Below are 20,138 nucleotides of genomic sequence, written 5' to 3' on the forward strand. Positions count from 1 at the left end.
GCAGAGGCAGGTGGATCTCTGTGAGTTTGAGGCCAGCCTAGTCTACAATAGCTAGTTCCAGAACAGGCTCCAAAGCTACAGAGAAACCCTGTCTTGAAAAACCAAAAAAAGAAAAATGAAAAGAAAAAACAAAATAAATAAATGGATGGATGAATGAAGGGAGGGAGGGAAGAAGGGAGGGAGGGAGGAAGATAAAAATTAAAAAATGGGTACGATGATATTAATGGGATGAAGATCACAAATTTTCATTCCTTTTTCTAAAAAGTTTTTAAAAGATTATTTATTTTATGTATGTGAGTGTTTTACCTGAATGTATGTATGGGCACCACTCCATGCAAGCCTGGTGCCTGCAGAAGTCAGAAGAGGGGGGTTGGAAGCACTTGAAACTGGGCTTATATGGATGTGAGCCACCTTGTGAATGTTTGGAACTGAACCTGGGTCCTCTGCAAGAGCAGCAAGTGCTCTTCTTAACCATGGAGCCATCTCTCCGGGGCTCTTAATTATTTAGCTATTTCTAGCAGAATAGTCCAAAACTCAGGAGTTAAAATATATTTTTTAAAAAAGATTAAGCTGGGCATGATGATAGTACATGCCTGTAGTCCCAGAACTTAGGAAGCAGAGGTAGAAGGATTATGAACTTGAAAAATGTTTTTTCATTAGCTATGATGGTCTGAAGAATGGCTCTCATAGGCTTGTATGTTGGAATATTTGTTCCCAAACTGGTGGACCATTTGGGAAGGATATAGGAGAAGTGGCCTTGTTGGAGAAGGTGTTCACTTGAGGACAGGTTCTGACATTTCAAAGACTCGAGTCATTCCCATCTCCTCCTCTGTCTCTGCCTCTCATTTGTGTATCAGGATGTAAGCTCTTAGCTGCTCCTGCTGCATGCCTTTGCTTGGTCATCATGGATGCTAACCCTCTGAAACCTTAAGCCCCAAAGTAAATGCTTTCTTTTATAAGTTTGCCTTGGTAATGGTGTACTTTATCACAGCAATAGCAAAATACCAAGACATTACCATACATTGATTATATGTATAAATAATGGGCTTCATTGTTATTCATTTCTTGTATGCATATAATATTTTTTTCTCTTTTTTTTTATTAATGTATTTCCATCTCCTCCCCTTCTCTGTCCCCCTTCCCTCCCCTCCCTTCCACCCATACTCCCACTCCCTCCCTCTCCAGGTCAAAGAGCCATCATATACTTATTTTTTATTGGGGATGGGTGGGAATGTCTGAATGTAAAGATCAGAGGAAAATTTGCAAGAGTTGGTTCTTTCCTTCCACCATGTAGATCTGAAGGACTGGACTCAAGACTGTCAGGTTTGATGACTAAGGTCTTCATCCTCTGAGCCATCTTGCCAAACTCCATATAATGTATTTTGATCACAATTCTATTTTCATGTCACACATGCACACGTGTGTGTGTGCATGCATGTTTGCATGTGTGTAGCAATGAGTTTCACTAGGGTTTCTTACAAGAGTATGGGCCAGAGATTAAGGTATTATAGGTTAAAGGGTTAAAGGTTAAGGAACATGGGAATCTTACCAGTGGCTATAACAATGAAAAAATGTCCTCCCATGAGCTACCCCTTCCCCAGTTACTTACTAATCCTCCAGGGTAGATAAGGTCTCAAGAGCCCCCTCCCAGATCCATGACATAAAGTTGACAAGAAGATTGAGAACTCGACACTAGCCTAGTGAATTCCAAGCCACAGTAGGTTATATAATAACTGTCAAAAGAATAAAAGAAAATAATGTTAATACCAAGAAACCCTGAAATATAATGCAAAGCCTTAACTTCCTAAACATGTAGATGAGCCAAAAACTAACCACAAACAACCTGAAAAAAAATCCCATACAAAATGAAATTGAGAAAAACTTTTCATATAAACTAGAAAATGTGATATCTTAGTCGAGTTCAAAAGTGACAAATATGCCAGGCACAGGGGCCCATGCCTATAATCCCAGCACCTGAGAGGGTGAGGCAAGAGGCATAAGATACTGCTTTAAGAAAGGCAATGTTGCTAGACAGTAGTGGCGCATGCCTTTAATCCCAGCACTGGGGAGGCAGAGTCAGGTGGATCTCTATGAGTGCAAGGTCAGCCTGGACTACAGAACAAGTTCTAGGACAGCCAGGGCTGTTAAATGGAGAAACCCTGTCTCAAAAAACAAAAAACAAAAACAAAAAAGCAATGTGTGGAGTAGGACTGGAAATATGGATCAGAGGTTAACAGCACTGGCTGCTTTTTTTTAAGATTTATTTATTTATTATGTATACAACATTCTGCCTCCATGGATGCCCGCTACAGAGGACGCCAGGTCCTTATTACAGATGATTGTGAGCCACCATGTGGTTGCTGGGAATTGAACTCAGGACCTCTAGAAGAGCAGCCAGTGCTCTTAACCACTGAGCCATCTCTCCAGCCCCTGGCTGCTTTTTTCTAGAGGATCCAGGTTCAATTCCCTGCTTCTTCATGGTAGTTTACAGCTGTCTGTAAATCCAGTTTCAGGGGATCTGACCTTCTGGTCTCTATAGGCACCAGGCATTCACATGGTACACACCCACACACATAAAATTTTTTTCGAGAGAGTTTCTCTGTAGCTTTGGAACCATCCTGGAACTCACTCTGTAGACCAGGCTGGCCTTGTACTCACAGAGATCCGTCCTCCTCTGCCTCCTAAATGCTGAGATTAAAGGCGTGTACCACCACCACCCAGACACATAAAATATTTTTTTAAGCAAAGAAAAACTGTTTCTTACAATTTACTTTAATTCATTCCCCTCTCCTCTTGTTTTTGAAACAGTGTCTCATTTACCTATGTATTGATCTGTCAAGGATTCTCCGGTCCTAGCACCCCAATTGCCAGGACTACAATCAGCACCACCATACTACCTTTGTTGGCAGGGGTACATATGTGTAGGTCTACATACAAGTCTGAGCATGTGGGCTGAGGCCAGAAGTTGAGGTGGGGATCTTCCTCAGTCACCCCTCCTTGTCTTTTTAAATTTCATTTAGTTTTAATTTATTTTTACTGGGGAGGGGAGGGACAAACATGTGGCGGTCAGAAGAAAATTTTGTTAAGTGGTTCTCCCCTTTCACCTTTACATTGGCTCAAGAGACTGAACCCAGGTCAGCGAGCATCTTTACTTGCTGAATAACCTCACTGGCCTTGCTGTCCATCTTATTTTTTGACACAGGATCTCTCACTCCACCCAGAGCTCACTGATTTGGCTAGACTAGCTCACCAGCAATCCCCAGGGATTCTTTGTCTTTAACTCCCATTACTGGGATTACAGGTAGAAGCTACCATGCCTGGTTTGTTTGTTTGCTTGTTCATTCTGGTTTTTTTTTGGGGGGGGGGGGGGTCTTGGTTTGGGGGAGGGTTGTTTGGTTGGTTGGTTGGTTTTGGTTTTTCAAAACAGGGTTTCTCTGCAGCTTTGGAGGCTGCCCTGGAACTAGCTCTCGTAAACCAGGCTGGCCTCAAACTCAAAGAAATCCACCTGCCTCTGCCTCCCGAGTGCTGGGATTAAAGACGTGCACCACCACCGCCCGAATGGTTTGTTTGTTTTGAGACAGAGTAGTCCTGACTGTCCTGGAACTATGTAAATGAGACTATCCTGGAATTAGAGATCCACCTGCCTCTGTCTCCCAAATGCTGGGATTAAAGTGTGCTATCACACCTGACCTTACACCTAGATTTTTACATGGATCCTGGGTATCCAAACTCAAGCTCAGATGATCCACATGCTTATGCAGCAGCCAGCTTTAAAAAAATTAACATGTGTGTGTGTGTGTGTGTGTGTGTGTGTGTGTGAGAGAGAGAGAGAGAGAGAGAGAGGAGAAAGAGAGAGCATTTGATGTGCCTGTAGTATACCTATGTGGGTGCATGCACATAAGTGTGCGGGTACATGTGCCTATGCATGAACGTGCAGAGAAGAGGCCAGAGAAGGACATCAAATGTCTTTGTCTACTGTTCTCTGACTTACTGCCTTGGGACACTGTTTCTCACTAAACCAGAAGTTTGCTGTTTAAGGCAGGCTGGCTGGCCAGCTAGCTCTCAGAATTCACATGTCCCCACCCCCAACGCTGGGTCACAGGTCTGTGAAGCGTGCCTGGTTTTTATGCGTGTACTATGCATTTGAACTCAAGTCTTCATTCTTGCAGAACAAGTGTTCTCACCCACTGAGCCATTTCCCAGGCTCTTGTTTTTCTGAGACAGGGTCTGATGTAGCCCAAGCTGACACAGAGCCAACAAATAGTTAAAGATACCAGAATATCTGATTCTCCTGCCTCTATCCACCAGTGCTGGGATTACAGGCATGTTCCATCACACCTTACTCAAAACAAATGAAAAAACAACTTTGGGGCTGGGGAGATGGCTCATTGGGTAAAAGTGTTTGCCATACAAGCATGATGACCTGAGTTCAAATCACCAGAAACTATTAAAAGCCAGATATGAGCTGAGCATGGTGGCACATATCTTTAATCCCAGCACTGGGGAGGCATAGGCAGTCAGATCTATGTGAGTTTGAGAACAGCCTGATCTACAAAGTTCCAGGACAGTCAGGGTTGTTATACAGAGAAATCATGTCTTGAAAACCAGAAACCCTGTCTTAAAAAAAACCAAAGCAAAACAAAACAAAAAGCCAGATGTGTAGTATAAGTGTCTGCCTATGACCCCAATACTACTACAAGATGGAGGCAAAAACAAAACCCCTAGAAGCTCACGTCTACAGTGTATCAACAACAGAGACCCTTGTCTCAAAAAAGGTGAGGAGCACCCGGCAGTGGTGGTACACGCCTTTAATACAGAGCAAGTCCCAAGGCAGGCCCCAAGCTACAGAAAAACCCTGTCTCGAAAATAACAAAAGATGAGGAGCAGAGACTAACGCTCAAAGTAGTCAGTCCTCTGAGCAGGTGAGTGTGTGCATGTACACACATGTGCACACGTGTATACACACACACACAACTTTACTAATGGTGTTACGTATCCACTACTCATATTTCCATTTAGTTCTACAACACTAAATTTAGTTCTAGAAACACCAAAAACAAATAAACATCGTGACCAAAAGTAACATTGGGAGAAGAGGTTTTATTTAATTTAGAGCTTACAGTCCATCCATCATCAGGTGAAGCTCAAGGCAGGAATCTGGAGGCAAAACTGAAGCAGAAGTCATAGAAGAACTCTGCCTACTGGCTTGTTCAGCTTATTTTCTGAGAAAGGGTTTCTCTGTGTAGCCCTGGCTGTTCTGGAACTCACTCTGTAGCCCAGGCTGGCCTCAACCTCACAGAGATCCACCTGCCTCTGCCTCCTGAGTGCTGGGATTAAAGGTGTGTGCCACCACTGCCCGGCTCAGCTTGCTTTCTTATACAACCCATCACCTCCTGCCTTGGGTTGGCATGGTCCAGAGTTGGCTGGGCCCCCCCACATTAATCATTAATCAATGGGACTGGAGAGATGGCTTAGAGGTTAAGAGTACTGACTACTCTTCCAGAGGTCCTGAGTTCAATTCCCAGCAACCACATGGTGGCTCACAACCATCTGTAATGAAATCTGGTGCCCTCTTCTGGCCTACAGGCATGGAGGCTGAACACTGTGTACATAATAAATAAATAAATCTTTAAAAAAAAATAAAATAAAAAATAAAAAATAGCCGGGCGGCGGTGGCGCACGCCTTTAATCCCAGCACTCGGGAGGCAGAGGCAGGAGGATCTCTATGAGTTCGAGAACAGCCTGGTCTACAAGAGCTAGTTCCAGGACAGGCTCCAAATACAGAGAAACCCTGTCTCGAAAAACAAAACAAAAAAAAAAATAAAATAAAATAAAATAAAATAAAAAATAAATTAATTAATTAATTATTAATCAAGAAAATACCCTTTAGACTTGTTTACAGGCAATCTGATGAAGGTATTTTCTCCATCAAGGTTCCTTTTCCCAGATGACCCTGTATCCAGTTGAAAAAAAAAAAAAGATGCTCACGTAAGACCACTAGACATACTGTCCCTGATACTTCTCAACATAAGTATTTAGGAATATTTTATACAGACTCTAGTCTTTTTTTTTTGAGACAGGGTCTTACTAACCCTGGCTGGAACTCAGAGATCACCTGCCTCTGCCTCCTGAGTGCTGGAGTTAAAGGACTACACCACCACATCTGTTCCCCGAAATATTTTTTTTAGTGTTTATTTATTTATTATGTATACAATATTCTGTCTGTGTGTATGCCTGCAGGCCAGAAGAGGGCACCAAACCCCATCACAGATGGTTGTGAGCCACCATGTGGTTGCTGGGAATTGAACTCAGGACCTTTGGTAGAGCAGACAATGCTCTTAACCTCTGAGCCATCTCTCCAGCCCCATCCCCTAAATATTTTTAAAAGGCAGACCCAGTCTAGGGAGGTAGCTCAGTAGTAGACTGAGTGCTTGCTAGAATATGCAAAGCCCTGGGTTTCATTTCAAGTACTGAAAAAATTATAATAAACCAGACGGAGGTGGGTGGCATACTACTTTAATACCAGCACTCAGATGACAGGCGGATCTGTCAGTTCCAGGACAGCCTGGTCTATAGAGTTCCAGGACAACCAACTACACAGAGAAACCTTGTCTTCAAACACCGTCCCCCAACAAAAAAAGAATAATAAATGAACAAAAGGGGCAGACTCAACAGCCTTAAAATGAACAAGTTGAAAAAGGAACCGATAACCCTGTCTCGAAAAACCAAAAAAAAAAAAAAAAAGAAAAAGGAACCGACTATTAAGAGTAAGGAACAAAAGACGACAGTAAACAATCAATTAGACTCTCCAGGGCCAAAACAAACCAATGAGAATCAGAAAATTAATTGGCTCCTTAATTCAAAAGGTGTTACAAGGGAGTCTTACTTCCAGTTTTCTACCGATCAAGCCCTTACAGAGCAATTTATAAAATCAACCTGTCAGCATTAAGTGTTGGTTTGAGAGCATCATATGATAAGACACTGACAGTGAATAGAAAGGTTTACAGCATCTTTACGGAAAAGTCAGAAGTAGACATAATCCTCTGAAAAATCAAGTCATACTTGAAAATTATAAGGTTTTAAAACTTAGGTTGTATGACACAGTATAGAGTACAAGTTGTACTCAGAGTGGTTTTTGAAAGGGAGGGGAGAGAGAGACAGAAAGAAAATGCAACCAACCCCAGCAGGAGCTAGAACACTAAACAATGTTTTTTTGTTTGTTTTTCAAGGCAGGGTTTCTCTGTGTAACAGCTCTGTCCAGGAACTCACTCTGTAGACCAGGCTGGCCTTGAACTCACTGAGCTCTCCCTGCCTCTGCCTCCCCAGTGCAGGATTTAAAGGCGTACCAATGCCTAGTTTGGACAAAGTTTTTTTAAAGGAAGAACTCTAAACTCTGATGCAACTGCCAGAGATTATGACTATCTGCCTGGCTCAATGAAATGAGGACTACTGTTCTTATGGCTTACACACACAAAAACAACAGCCTCCCAAAGTTCTTCCACCTGCAAAAGAATGTGAAAAAATAAGAAATTCAGAAAGCCAAATAATTTGAGCTATTTTGTTCATTTACACAACATTCTATAAAATTCCTGGTGATTCTGTAACTCTGATTTATGTCACTGCTTAAAAACAGATCTTAAAGGAGATTAAAATTATGAGCCTTGTTAGTATCTTCCAGAAGAACTCAAGGTCAGCAGCAGTCAATTATCCAATGTGTAAAAGGGAACAAGATGCTTAATATAAAACTTTAGACTCAGAAGAGACCTTAGCAACCTAGTTCAACGAATTCACTTTACCACTGAGGAAACAGATTCTAAAAGTGTAATCGCTTGTTACTTAATGGTCTATGACTTAAACTCCAATCTGTAGATAGACTCCTGACTGGCGAACGAGCTTCTGATCTGCTATATACAGCAGGGATTTAAAAGGGTCGTTTCAGGTGCATTAAAACTGTCTTCCTCGCAAACCGAAGACAAAGAAGGCGCACTGCTGCTCCTTCACGACGCACATGGCTGATACTGAAAGCAAAAGCATACCAGCTGTTCAGAACAAAAAAAGGATTAAGAACTCCCTCATTTGGGATTTTTTCTCCCCTCTTTAAAGGCTTTCTGTTTTACTTTGCAAATGTGCAACTGTAATAGGTGCTGTGGGTCTTGAGAGCCAATGTTAAAAATAACATTTCCATATTGACAATATTGCAGAATGCTGATTTCAAAAGAAGCCATCAGTCTAATAAATGCACTCACAAATACACCACTGTCTCGAGCAATCAGCCTGGATGCCATCAGTGCACACTCAAAATTGCTTTCATTTGGATTTTAAGTGCCAACTTCAGTGTTGGTCACAGCTACCCTGTGATGCTGACACACAAGTTCTATCAGACCTGAGAAGGAGAACTCCACCTTTAATTAAACCTTGAGAAAGAAAACTGGGGTGCATATGAAAGGGCCTGAGAGTTGGCAAGGCACAAGTTCTGACAGGAGGAACACAAGTTGCCTTTCCATTCGGAACACAAGTCCTTGTAAATCACAAGTTCCCCTCTGACAACTGCTCACTAAAACATGCCCTTTCCGTCATGCAAGCCACTCCTACTCAAAACTAACTCTGTAAACACGGTAGGAAGAAAGGTTTATTTCTCAAACCAGGAAATCTTACTGTCTCCCAGTACAATTTAAATGACGGAATGATACTGCTAGCTGAAAGGGGGAAAGAGGAAGAGCACTGACTGAGTCTACACCCACCGATCCACTTATCTACATGACCACTGCCAGGCAACTGTTATCCACAATGTATAGAGGAAGGAACTGGGCTCCAAAGGTTTATCTAAAGTCTTCCACAAAATAACAGAGCTGCAGTTTGCAGTCAAGAAAGGAAGGAGTTGGGAATGGTAGCACACACCTAGGACTCCAGACCACAACAGATCACCAGTTCAAAGCTATCCTTGGCTGTATACTGAGGCTCTACCTCAAAGGGGGTGGGAGCTGCTGAAAAACTTGAGCAGGTGGCTCAAGCACGTAAGAACATTATTGCTCTTCCAAAAGACCCAAGTTTGTTTTCAGCACGCACATCAGAGTTCACAAACCACCTATAATTCCAGCTAGCTACAGTGATCCAACACCCTCTTCTGACCTCGTTAGGCATACACACACACACACACACACACACACACACACACTCACACGCATGCAGATACTCACAAACACTTCACACGTAAATAAAAAAAAAAATAAGTCAACTATGGTGGCACATGCCTTTAATCCCAACACTTGGGAGGCAGAGGCAGAGGCAGGTGGATCTCGATGACTACAAGTCCAGCCTGGAACTCTACATAATGAGTTCCAACCAAGCCTATGCAGTGAGACCTTACCTCAAAAATAAATAAAGAGAGCTACTGCTGGATAGAATGGTGCGTACCTAGAACCTCAGTTCTCAAGAGACTGAAGCAAGGGGATCACTGAGAGTTTGCAGCCAGCAGGGTCGACACAGTAAGTTCTTAGCCAGATCTACATTTTTTTTAAGCTAAGCTTTTTTTTTTAAGATTTATTTATTTATTATTTATACAGTATTCTAAGTACACTGCCTACAGGCCAGAAGAGGGCACCAGATCTCATTACAGATGGTTGTGAGCCACCATGTGGTTGCTGGGAATTGAACTCAGGACCTTTGGAAGAGCAGGTGGTGCTCTTAACCACTGACCCGTCTCTCCAGCCCCCTTAGCCAGATCTACATAGGAAGACTCTCCTCTCCCCCCAAAAAGAGAAAGACTACATTCTTGTTTTAGCTTGTCTTCTATGAACAGATAGGTATCTCGAGACCAGGGTTTGAACCTCTTTTCCTCTACTTGTTACCTGGGATAGTGCCTCCCTAGCAGATACTTGATAAATTCCTGATGAATATATAAATTAAAAGATAAGTGACGGGGGGAGGGCTGGAGAGATGGCTCAGTGGCTAAGAGCACTGCCTGCTCTTCCAAAGGTCCTGAGTTCAATTCCCAGCAACCACATGGTGGCTCACAACCATCTGTAATGAGGTCTGGTGCCCTCTTCTGGCGTGCAGGCATATACACAGACAGAACATTGTATACATAATAAATGAATAAATATTAAAAAAAAAAGAAAAGTGATGGGCAAATATTCGAACACTAAAGTGGCAGAGGCTGCCTAGATTACATAGCAAGTTCCTGGCCATATATACAGTAAGATCCTGTCTCAAACGAAACAAAAGAAAAGTAGTGTGGGGGGGGGGGGAGGGGTACCTCAGTAAAGTTTTCGCTACATAAGCATAAGGACCCGGGTTCAATATCCAAAACCAATATTTAAAAACAAATAAAAAGAAAAGATGCACATTGTGACACCCTCCCCCAAAGCTGAAGCAGCAGAGAAAGGGAGATTCTCGGGTCTCTTGGCTAGCCAGTCTAGCCTAATTGGTAAGTTGAAGGCTAGTCAGAGCCCCTATTTCAAAAATAAATAAATAAATAAAAGGGGGGTGACACTGGAGGAACACCAAGATTGACCTCTGGCCCTACACACACACACACACACACACACACACACACTCCCTCTTTAAATAAGTAGTTGTTTTAAGCAGGGGAGAGCAGAGAGATGCTCAGTGGTTAAGAAATCTTGCTGTTCTTCAGAGGACCCAGATTTGATTCCCACACTCACTTGACAACTCACAACCATCTGTTTCTCCAGTTACAGGGATCTGACACCCACTTCTAGCCTCTACAGTTGTCAAGCATGATGTACATTGTACACATATATACATATAAAAAACACACACATAAAAAAATAAAAAATCTTTTACTAAATAAAACATAAAACAATGACAAAAACTGACTGCTGAGGCTGGAGAGATGGTTCAGTAGTCAAGACTGCATACTGATCATGCAAAAGAGCTGAGTTTGTTTGCAAGAACCTGTGTTCAGTGGCTCACCACCACCTAAAACTCTGGCTTGAGGAGATCCAACACTCTCCTCTGGCTTCTGCAGGCACTACTCTTACATATACTTAGATACACACACACATAACACACACACGTACATACTTTTTTTTTGGTTTTTTGAGACAGGGTTTCTCTGTAGCTTTGGAGCCTGTCCTGGAACTAGCTCTTGTGGACCAGGCTGGCCTCAAACTCACAGAGATCCACCTGCCTCTGCCAGCCAAGTGCTGGGATTATAGGCGTGTGCCACCACTGCCCTATTTTTTTAAAGTCTCAAAACACAAAGTCTTCAAAGAGCCAGGCATGTAGCTCAGCAGTAGAGCACTTGCCTAGCAACACACAATATCCTGGATTCGATCTCCAGCAACACACACAGACACAATTTTCAGGCTTTAACAGGATCTGTAGATAAGACCTAAATAACAAGAACAGGACTCTTGGGGGCTGGAGAGATGGCTCAGTGGTTAAGAGCATTGCCTGTTCTTCCAAAGGTCCTGAGTTCAATTCCCAGCAACCACATGGTGGCTCACAACCATCTGTAATGAGGTCTGATGCCCTCTTCTGGCCTGCAGGCATACATGTAGACAGAATATTGTATACATAATAAATAAATAAATAATTTTTTTTTTAAAAAAAAGAACAGGACTCTTTAATTGACTATTGCAACCAATAAAGGCTATTTATATTTAAAAAAAATTTAGAGCCAGGAGGTGGTGGCACGCCACTTTAATCCTAGCACTTGGGAGGCAGAAGCAGGTGGGTCTCTGAGTTCAAGGTCAGCCTGGTCTACAGAGTGAGTTCCAGGACAGCCAGAGCTACACAGAGAAACCCTGTCTAAAGGGGGAAAAATTCTAGAAAAATACCTCTACTATCACCTATTTTTCCTAAAGGGGGTTCCAAATACTTCAGGGTACGACATGAGTTGAGGAATGTATAGGGCCAGAGAAACGGCTCAGTGGACAGGAGCACTCTGCTGGAAACCACATGGTGAAAGGAGAGAACTGACCCCCACGTCACTGACCTCCCGGTGATCTGAATGCCCGGCTTCCATGGGCTCAGGTGTTTTCTTTTTCTTTTTTTTTTGTTTTTGTTTTTGTTTGTTTTTCGAGACAGAGTTTCTCTGTGGCTTTGGAGCCTGTCCTGGAACTAGCTCCTGTAGACCAGGCTGGCCTCGAACTCACAGAGTGCTGGGATTAAAGGCGTGCACCACCACCGCCTGGCTGGGCTCAGGTATTTTCACACTTGGTCCTCAGCTGGTGCTGAGGAGGAGGAGGTACAGCAGCACTGGGTGGGCCTGGAGAGCTCACAGTCTCACCCGACTTCCAGATTGCTCTCTGTGCTTCATGCTTGCAGGTGAAAATGTAATCAATCCTCTGCTTTCTGCTCCTGCCCCCTGCTGCCATGTCATGATAGTGTCTCCCTCTGGAACCGTAAACCCAAATAAACCTTCTTCTATAAGCTGACTCAGTCATAGGGTTTTATTACAGCAACAGTGACGTCACTAACATATCCTCTGACCACCACATTCATGCTGTGGCATGCATGCACACATGCGCAGACACGTACACACACACTAAATAAAAATAATCTGTACAGTCAGGAAAAAAAAGTTAAAGTTGCTTTTCTGTTATACGTCAAACCCAAATTCCAGATGATTTGCACATCCTGAACATCTGGATCCTTCGGCCCTTGGCTTCAAAAATAACATTGTCAATCAAGGACTTGCCACTTTCAAGTGTCAAAAATGGGCAGACTCCCAGCCTGGTCTACAAGAGCTAGTTCCAGGACAGGCTCTAAAGCCACAGAGAAACTCTGTCTCGAAAAACCAAAAAAAAAAAAAAAAAAAATGGGCAGACTCTCCAACTGGGATTTAATCCAAGTTTAGATGTAAGTAAGCAAGTAAACACCAAACTACATAACTCAAGTTAAAAGCAAACTGGGTCATATCATTACATAATTATTTTATTTATTTTTTATTTTTTTGGTTTTTCAAGATAGGGTTTCTCTGTGTAGTTTTGGAGGCTGTCCTGGAACTCACTCTGTAGACCAGGTTGGTCTCAAACTCACAGAGATCCACCTGCCTCTGCCTCCTAAGTGCTGAAATTAAAGGCTAAAGGCATGTACCACCACAGTTCAACTGAAGGCTTTCCCAGGGACTAAGAAACTAGATAGGCTTCCCAACAGGCATCCTGTAACAGGACTATTTCCTCCTGTCAAGGACTTTGCAAAAAAAAAAAAAAAAAAAAAAATACTTTTAAGATGTTGTTGCTGGACCACAATAAACAGAAAACCAAAAAACAGACCCACCCATTGAGTTAGTGCTAATGGAATCTGTCCTTCCAGAAGTGCCAGATGGAGATTTAAGGAAAAAAAAATCTCTTTACCGACTGTGGCCAAAATTCCTTGGTACTTCATGCCAGGTCCAAGATATTAACCCAGATGTACTAGCCAAATTCAAGGTTGGTTAAGTACAATCTGTCAACCTATTAAAAAAAAAAAAAAGAGTGGGAGAAGCTTCTTCTGTATCCTGACTGCAGTCTAAAGAGGTCACTCTTCCATCAATGATTCCCTTAATGCAAATGCTGATTTAAAGCACAGGGATTCTTGAGTTCCACCTAGATGGGCAACATACCCTATGTTTATTAAAAATATATAGGATGCTGTAATAGTTTAAAGCCTCCTTACACAGCTGTCTAATAATTCATGAGCAGAGTAATAACTCCTGCTGGGAATTATGGGTCAGATGGCTTTTTTAATGTCTACAAAGATTAAGCCATCTCCTTGTGCCTTTACCATGATCCACTTCTGTGGTTTTTCTCCTTTTTTAGTGCTGACATCTACAAAGCCAGTCTTGAAATTTATGGATCCCATAATTTCAATTAACTACATAACAAAGACATTGAGCACATAAAATGGCAGAATTCTGTAGAGGATTTCACAGAGTGGGGGCAGGGGGCGCAAAGTCCCTTGCCTTTGGTGTGTAAATTCAAGAAGAAACAGAAATCTACTTGTAAATAATAATGATGAACATCAGGAAGTCAACATGAAGATGTTTATAAGTTCCTACCTTTGTATGGGATACAAGACCAGATCATCCCTTACACACAACCCTCTTGATTCCAAGCCCTGGGGGGGGGGAGCATTTAAGGGCACTTACTGCTGTTGCAGAAGACCCAGCTTTCGTTCCTAGCATTCACATGACAGCTCACACAAACACCCATAACTCCAGGGATGCACATGAAACATAAACATGCAGACAAACACTTATACAAATAAAAATAAATCTTAGAAAAGAGGGTGCTGGAGAGAAAGCTCAGCAGCTAATAGCAAGTGCTGTAACTGCAGAGGACCTGAGCTGGGTTCTTAGTTCCTCTACTGGGAGACTGACAACTGCTCATAATCCTGGCTCTCATGGGGCCTAAATTCCCCATGAGTGTGGGTGCCTACAATTAAAACAGGAAGGGCTAAAGAGATAGCTCAGAGGTTAAAAGCACTACCACTCTTGCAAGACCTGGGTTTACTTCCACACATATAATGGATCACGTAACAAAGTTAATAATAGAAATAATAGGGCTGGAGAGATGGCTCAGCAGTTAGGACAGGCTGCTCTTCCAGAAGTCGTAAGTTCAAATCCCAGCAACCACATGGTGGCTCACAACCATCTGTAATGAGATCTGGTGCTCCCTTCTGACAAGCAGGCATACATATATAATAAATAAATAAATCTTTTTTATTTTAAGATTTTATTTATTATGTATACAGTGTTCTGTCTGCATGTACACCTGCAGGTCAGAAGAGGGCACCAGATCTCATAGATGGTTGTGAGCCACCATGTGGCTGCTGGGTCTTGAACTCAGGACCTCCTCTGGAAGAGCAGACACTGCTCTTAACCTCTGAGCCATCTATCCAGCCCCTAAATAAATAAATCTTAAAAAAAAAAAATTGGGTAAAAATTGGGCTGGAGAGATGGCTCAGCAGTTGAGAGCACAGTTGCTCTTCCACAGGACCTGGGTTTAATTCACAGTGCCCACAGGCAGCTCACAACTGCCTGTAACTCCAAAGATCTGACACCCTCACACAGACACACATGCAGACAAAACACCAATGCACTTGATATAAAAATAAACAAATTACAGAAATTGGGTAAAAATAAATAAAAGTACTAAACTTCTAGGGCTAGAAAGATGGCTTCATCAGGAAAAGTTGCTTGCAGTCAGGTCTGACAATTTGAGTTTGATCCACTGGATTTACATGACAGAAGACCCAGCTCCCACAAGCTGTCTGCCCTGCGACCTCTACAAGCATGTTCCAGAACACAGGCACCCACTCACCCACATACACAAACACACACACTAAATATATAAGTACTAAAAGTAAGTTTCAGAAACTACTAAACCCCTTCAGGTTTCTATCCTTAAAGAACAGGTTGGCTTGTTTTGTGTGCTCAATAACGACTGAAAAACAGAGAATGGCAAAATCCTCATGTTCAGGGATCCTAGGAAAGCTGCCACCCCGTTTCCATTTTCACCCTTTGAACCAGGTCTAGCAGGAAGCCAAGGGCTTTCTCTGCACCTCAACAAGGGGCTTAACTCTCAGCCGAGCACTCGCCCACTTCCTGGGCTTTAATAATGTCCAACCTTGCTTTTTTGCCATTGATTCACTGTTCGGACAAAATTACGAAGCAGAAAGAAGTACAACTCCTGACTTCTCTTATAGGCTGTGACTCTGACCTTTCAACGCCCTCTCGGTAAAATGAGAATGACTATAACCTCCTTAGGTAGGGTGGATTAGGCGAGCAAAAAAAAAAAAAAAAAAAAACCACCACTCTAGCCCAGAGCCAGGCCAGAAGCTCTCCATAAAGGTTAATTGTTATTCTTTCAAGAGGAAGAAATGCCCCCGGGGCTGAGGCACAACATACCTGAGGAGTCTCGCACAAACTTATTAGTACGCCTAGGAGCCAAACTCTGCTCTCCGGACCGGAAACCACGGGCACGAGTAATAATACTACTATCCCAGAACCCGAACCATCAAATCGCAGCAGCCAGTCACGGCATAAATACTTAGAGAGCCCCAAGCAGCCACAGTCCCGGCCTAAAAGAGGGAGAGGCCAGGCTGCTGAATCACATGCACACAAAAAGAAAAGGGAAATTACTGAATCATCCCCACGCCCCTTAAAAGAACAGTAATTGGCGCCCAAGTTTTTGCTAAAAAGAGGTATCCACGCGGACTACGGACCTAACGTGTCATTTCTTCATACCCGAGGGGTGGGGCTGGGCAGGAGGAAGGGGGTGGCGCGCGGTTCCTGCCAGATGGAAAAGCCGCATGAAGTGGAGCGACTGAGGGATCTCAGGGCTAGACTCCAGAATCAGAATCCGGTATTTTTGTTGTTGTTCTCATAAGAACACAAGACCTCCTAATTCGAGAAAAACCAGAATGCTCTAGCTTTTAAAATCCCCCCCGCCCCCACCCCGAACAAGTGTCATCTGTCTTCCGCGCCAATCCCCGGCCGCGGGAGCAGGTTCGGGTTACCCGGCAGCGGTGATTTCAGAGCTCTGGCACCCCAGTCACCCTTGCTCCTCAGAGAATCATGATCCACGGGGTCTGAGGGAAAACAAAAGCCCAGGGCCGAGCAGGGACGTGGCGGGCCGGCCGGGACAAGGGCGTCCTCCATGCCGGCTCGCGGGCACCCGGCGTCCCCGGCCCTGCCTGAGGACTGCTCAGGTGACGAGCGGCGGCGTCGAGGGCAACAGGTCCAACCGGACCCGCGGCCTCCACGAGGGGCAGAGCCGTCCCCGGAGCCCCCGCACCCACCCCAGGAGCTGAGGAGAAGGCGCGGGCCGAGAGAGGGAGAGCGAGCGGCGCCCGAGGCGGCGGCGCAGGGACAAGGAGTCCACGCTCCATCTTGAGGCGGCGGGAGGAAGGCGAGGCCCGGGCCGCGGCTGACAGGGCCGGCCGGTCGGCCGCGCGCCGCTCGCAGCCAGCCGGTCCTCTCTCCTCGCCGCCCGCCGCCCTCACGGGTGCGCCCGTGTCTCCTCAGCCGCGGCCCGGGTACGTGGCGGGAGCTGGAGGCGAGCCTTCCCTCCCGGCGTCCCCCCCACCCCACCCCAGCGACGGGAAGGAGCGGAGGGAGAGAAAGGGTGGGACAGCGAGGAAGAGGAGAGAAAGCAGGCCCGCGCTTCACTCACCGCCTGCGACGCCGGGGTCTCCGCCACCTGCCTCACAGCAGCAGCAGCAGCCGCCGCGGCCGCCGCCTCCCGCCTCCCCGGCTCTCGGGCTCGGGGCGGGGAAGAGAACGTGACGCGCCGCCGCCGCCGCCGCGGGGACGCCGCGCCGCCCCTCCCCGCGCCCGAGCCGCCGCAGCCGCTCGCCGGCTCCCGCTGCCGCTTTGTCTGCGCGCCCCTAAATCCTCCCCAGTCCACCGCGGGGGCGACCGGGATGCCCTGGACTGACCGAGAGGCCTGCAGCCGCGGGCGCCTTGGCATTTCAGGCTCTTCCCGCTTTCCTAGTCAAAGTGTGCCCAGAATTTGCAAGTCACCTCGGCCGGCTGCTGGGATGGGGTGGGATGCGGTGCGGTGATGCTGGGGGGGGGAATGTGTATGTGTGTGTGATTCAATTTTTTTCACCTCACCTTCCCGCCCAGAGCAGGGTGAGAAATCCTTTTGCCACAAGTTGGAAGAGTGATGCCCATGTGCAGGCTAAGCTTGGGGTGAACCATCTCTGCTCTCCAGGAAAACACACAGGGGAAAAAAAAAAAAAAAAAACGTTTGAGACAAGCAAGGCTGCATCTCGTTAGTTTAAAAAAAGCGTCTTTTATTCGCCCCAGTCATTTGGACAGAAGCCCAGGTTAATGTCCCGTCCGAGCTCCTCCCCAAGTATGGATCCCCTTGAAAAGCTTTTGAAAGGGACTGGAGAGGACGCTACAACAGCCGGCTAGGGCTTCGGGACCAGAGGGCGGCCAGCATTTCGCTCCCATGGACCATGGCAACCCAAGAAGTTTTGCAGTTCCCGGCGGAAGTCGGCAGCTGTTGGAAGCCCAGGATTTTGCTGCGACTCCTTGGTGTAAAAGGATTCCGGAGGGTGACCTCCCTTGTTGACCTTTATTCAAAACATCATTGTGTCTGGGCAAACAGGCACGTACAGAGCCCAAGAAAGGAACTCACACTGGAAACGCATGGAGATCTGAACAAAGTAAATTTATCTGCAGACCCTCCTGTCTTTTTAAGCCTTACATCACAATAAATAAATAAATAAATAAATATAAATAAATAATCAATCTATTACCTAATTCCACCTGGGCCTAGTAGACGAGCTCCAAGGTCAAGAGGTGACAGTACCCTTGGAATCCGGAATTCTTTCCTACTCAGAAGGGTGGTTCTCACCCTCTCGTCCGAATACCATTCAGCTCTTAAGCTTCTCCAGTAGTCATAGATACCATAGACCGGGACGAAAAGCACTGCCAGTGACAGAGTCAATATACACTTCCTGGTTTTGCGTTGAGCCCATCTTTTTCAATTTATTTATTTTTGAAACTGTCTTTCTATATAGTCCTGGCTGTCCTGGAACTCACTATAGTGATGAGATTAAAGGCATGTCCTTCTGCACCTGGCAAGCCTATGATTTTGTTATTCTTGGGGTTTTACTTCGTTTATTGAGACAGGGTCTCACTATGTAGCCCTGGCTGTTCTGGAACTCACTACATAGACCAGGCTGGCGGCCAATTCACAGAGATCTGCTTGCCTCTACTTAGTGAGTGCTGGGGTTAAAGACATCCCTGGATGTTTGAATTGGGTTTTTTTTTTTTTTAGTTTTTTATTGTTTTTATTTGAGCTATATATTTTTCTCCATTTTTTGATTTTTTTAATATTTACTATTTTTTTTTTTTTTTTTTTTTGGTTTTTCGAGACAGGGTTTCCCTGTAGTTTCTAGAGCCTGTCCTGGAACTAGCTCTTGTAGACCAGGCTGGCCTCGAACTCACAGAGATCCGCCTGCCTCTGCCTCCCGAGTGCTGGGATTAAAGGCGTGCGCCACCGCCGCCCGGCAATATTTACTATTATTATGTGTGTGTATGGTATGGGTAAAGAAGAGACATGCAAGTTTCCCTCCGCTTTTACACGGACTTCAGTATTTGAACTCAGTTCTCCAGGCTTGCTACACAATACCTGGGAGTCATCTTGTTAGCCCCTGCTGAACCTACCTTTATTTAAAATAGATTCATTTGCATTTTTTGTTTTTTATTTTCTTTTTTGAAAAATTCATTAAACTCACTACAGTGACACACACACACACACACACACACACATGTCTATTGATCCCAATATATGGGAGGTGGAGGCAAGGTCAGAAGTCCATACACATACAGAGTTGGAGGCCAGCCTAAGCTACTGATATTCTCTCTAGAAAAGCAAAAAGCTAAGTTTGGTGACACACACCATTCATCCCAACACTTGGGAAGCAGAGGCAGGCAGCCATTATGGTCCGGCCAGTGAGACAGGCCCACCACCAAGCCTGAAGATCTAAGTTCAATCCTTGGAACCCACTTGGTGGAAAAAGAGTGCCAGCTTCCAATAGCTGTCCTCCTCCAACTTCTACACAAACACTGTGGCACATGCGTGCTCCTACCCCACAGTTACACACAAAGTCAAATATCACCAAAGAATGCTTTACAGGAAGTTACTTGCTAAGTCCTCAAAAAATAAACACCCAAACTCTTTATCCAATCAAGCCACTGTGCTTTGTTTTCAGGTGGGGTCTTTTTTTTAAAATTTATTTATCTTATGTGCATTGGTGTTTTGCCATGGGTGTCGGGTCCCCTAGAACTGGAATTATAGACAGTTGTGAGCTGCCATATGGGTGCTGGGAATTGAACCTGGGTCCTCTGGAAAAGCAGTCAGTGCTCTTTACCATTGAGCCATCTTTCCAGCCCCCAGATGGGGTCTTTTATAACTGAAGATAACCTTAAATTCCTGGTCCACCTGTGTCTACTCCCCAAGTCCTAGGGTTAGCACATGTGTAGCCCACCTGCTTTATCTCGCTGAGGATCCAGTAGGGTCTCAGGTGCTAGGCAAGCATGCTACCAACTCTGGTACATCCCCGTAATTTGGTTTTTGGTTGTTGTTATTTTGTTTGTTTTACAGGCTCTTTCTGTGTAGACCCACTGGCCTCAGACTCACAGAAATCCACCTTCCTCTGCCTCTGGA

General features: G+C 44.8%; 1 protein-coding gene across 6 annotated transcripts in view; it reads right to left on the reverse strand.

The window, feature by feature from the left end:
- The window catches only part of Clip1 (CAP-Gly domain containing linker protein 1), a 123,141-nt gene extending 105,888 nt beyond the window's left edge, over window positions 1-17,253 (reverse strand). For 5 of the 6 annotated variants that reach the window (XM_038344665.1, XM_038344664.1, XM_038344666.2 and 2 more), the window contains exon 1: window positions 17,127-17,253. The gene's annotated coding sequence lies outside the window, so the exon portion shown is untranslated. Of the gene's footprint in view, window positions 1-15,859; window positions 16,033-17,126 lie in introns of all 6 variants that reach the window. The other variant, XM_038344660.1, reaches the window with a different exon arrangement.
- Between the last annotated feature and the right edge of the window lie 2,885 nt (window positions 17,254-20,138).

This window comes from Arvicola amphibius, chromosome 10 (genome assembly GCF_903992535.2).
Source record: "Arvicola amphibius chromosome 10, mArvAmp1.2, whole genome shotgun sequence".
In the NCBI taxonomy this organism is placed as follows: Eukaryota; Metazoa; Chordata; class Mammalia; order Rodentia; family Cricetidae; genus Arvicola; species Arvicola amphibius.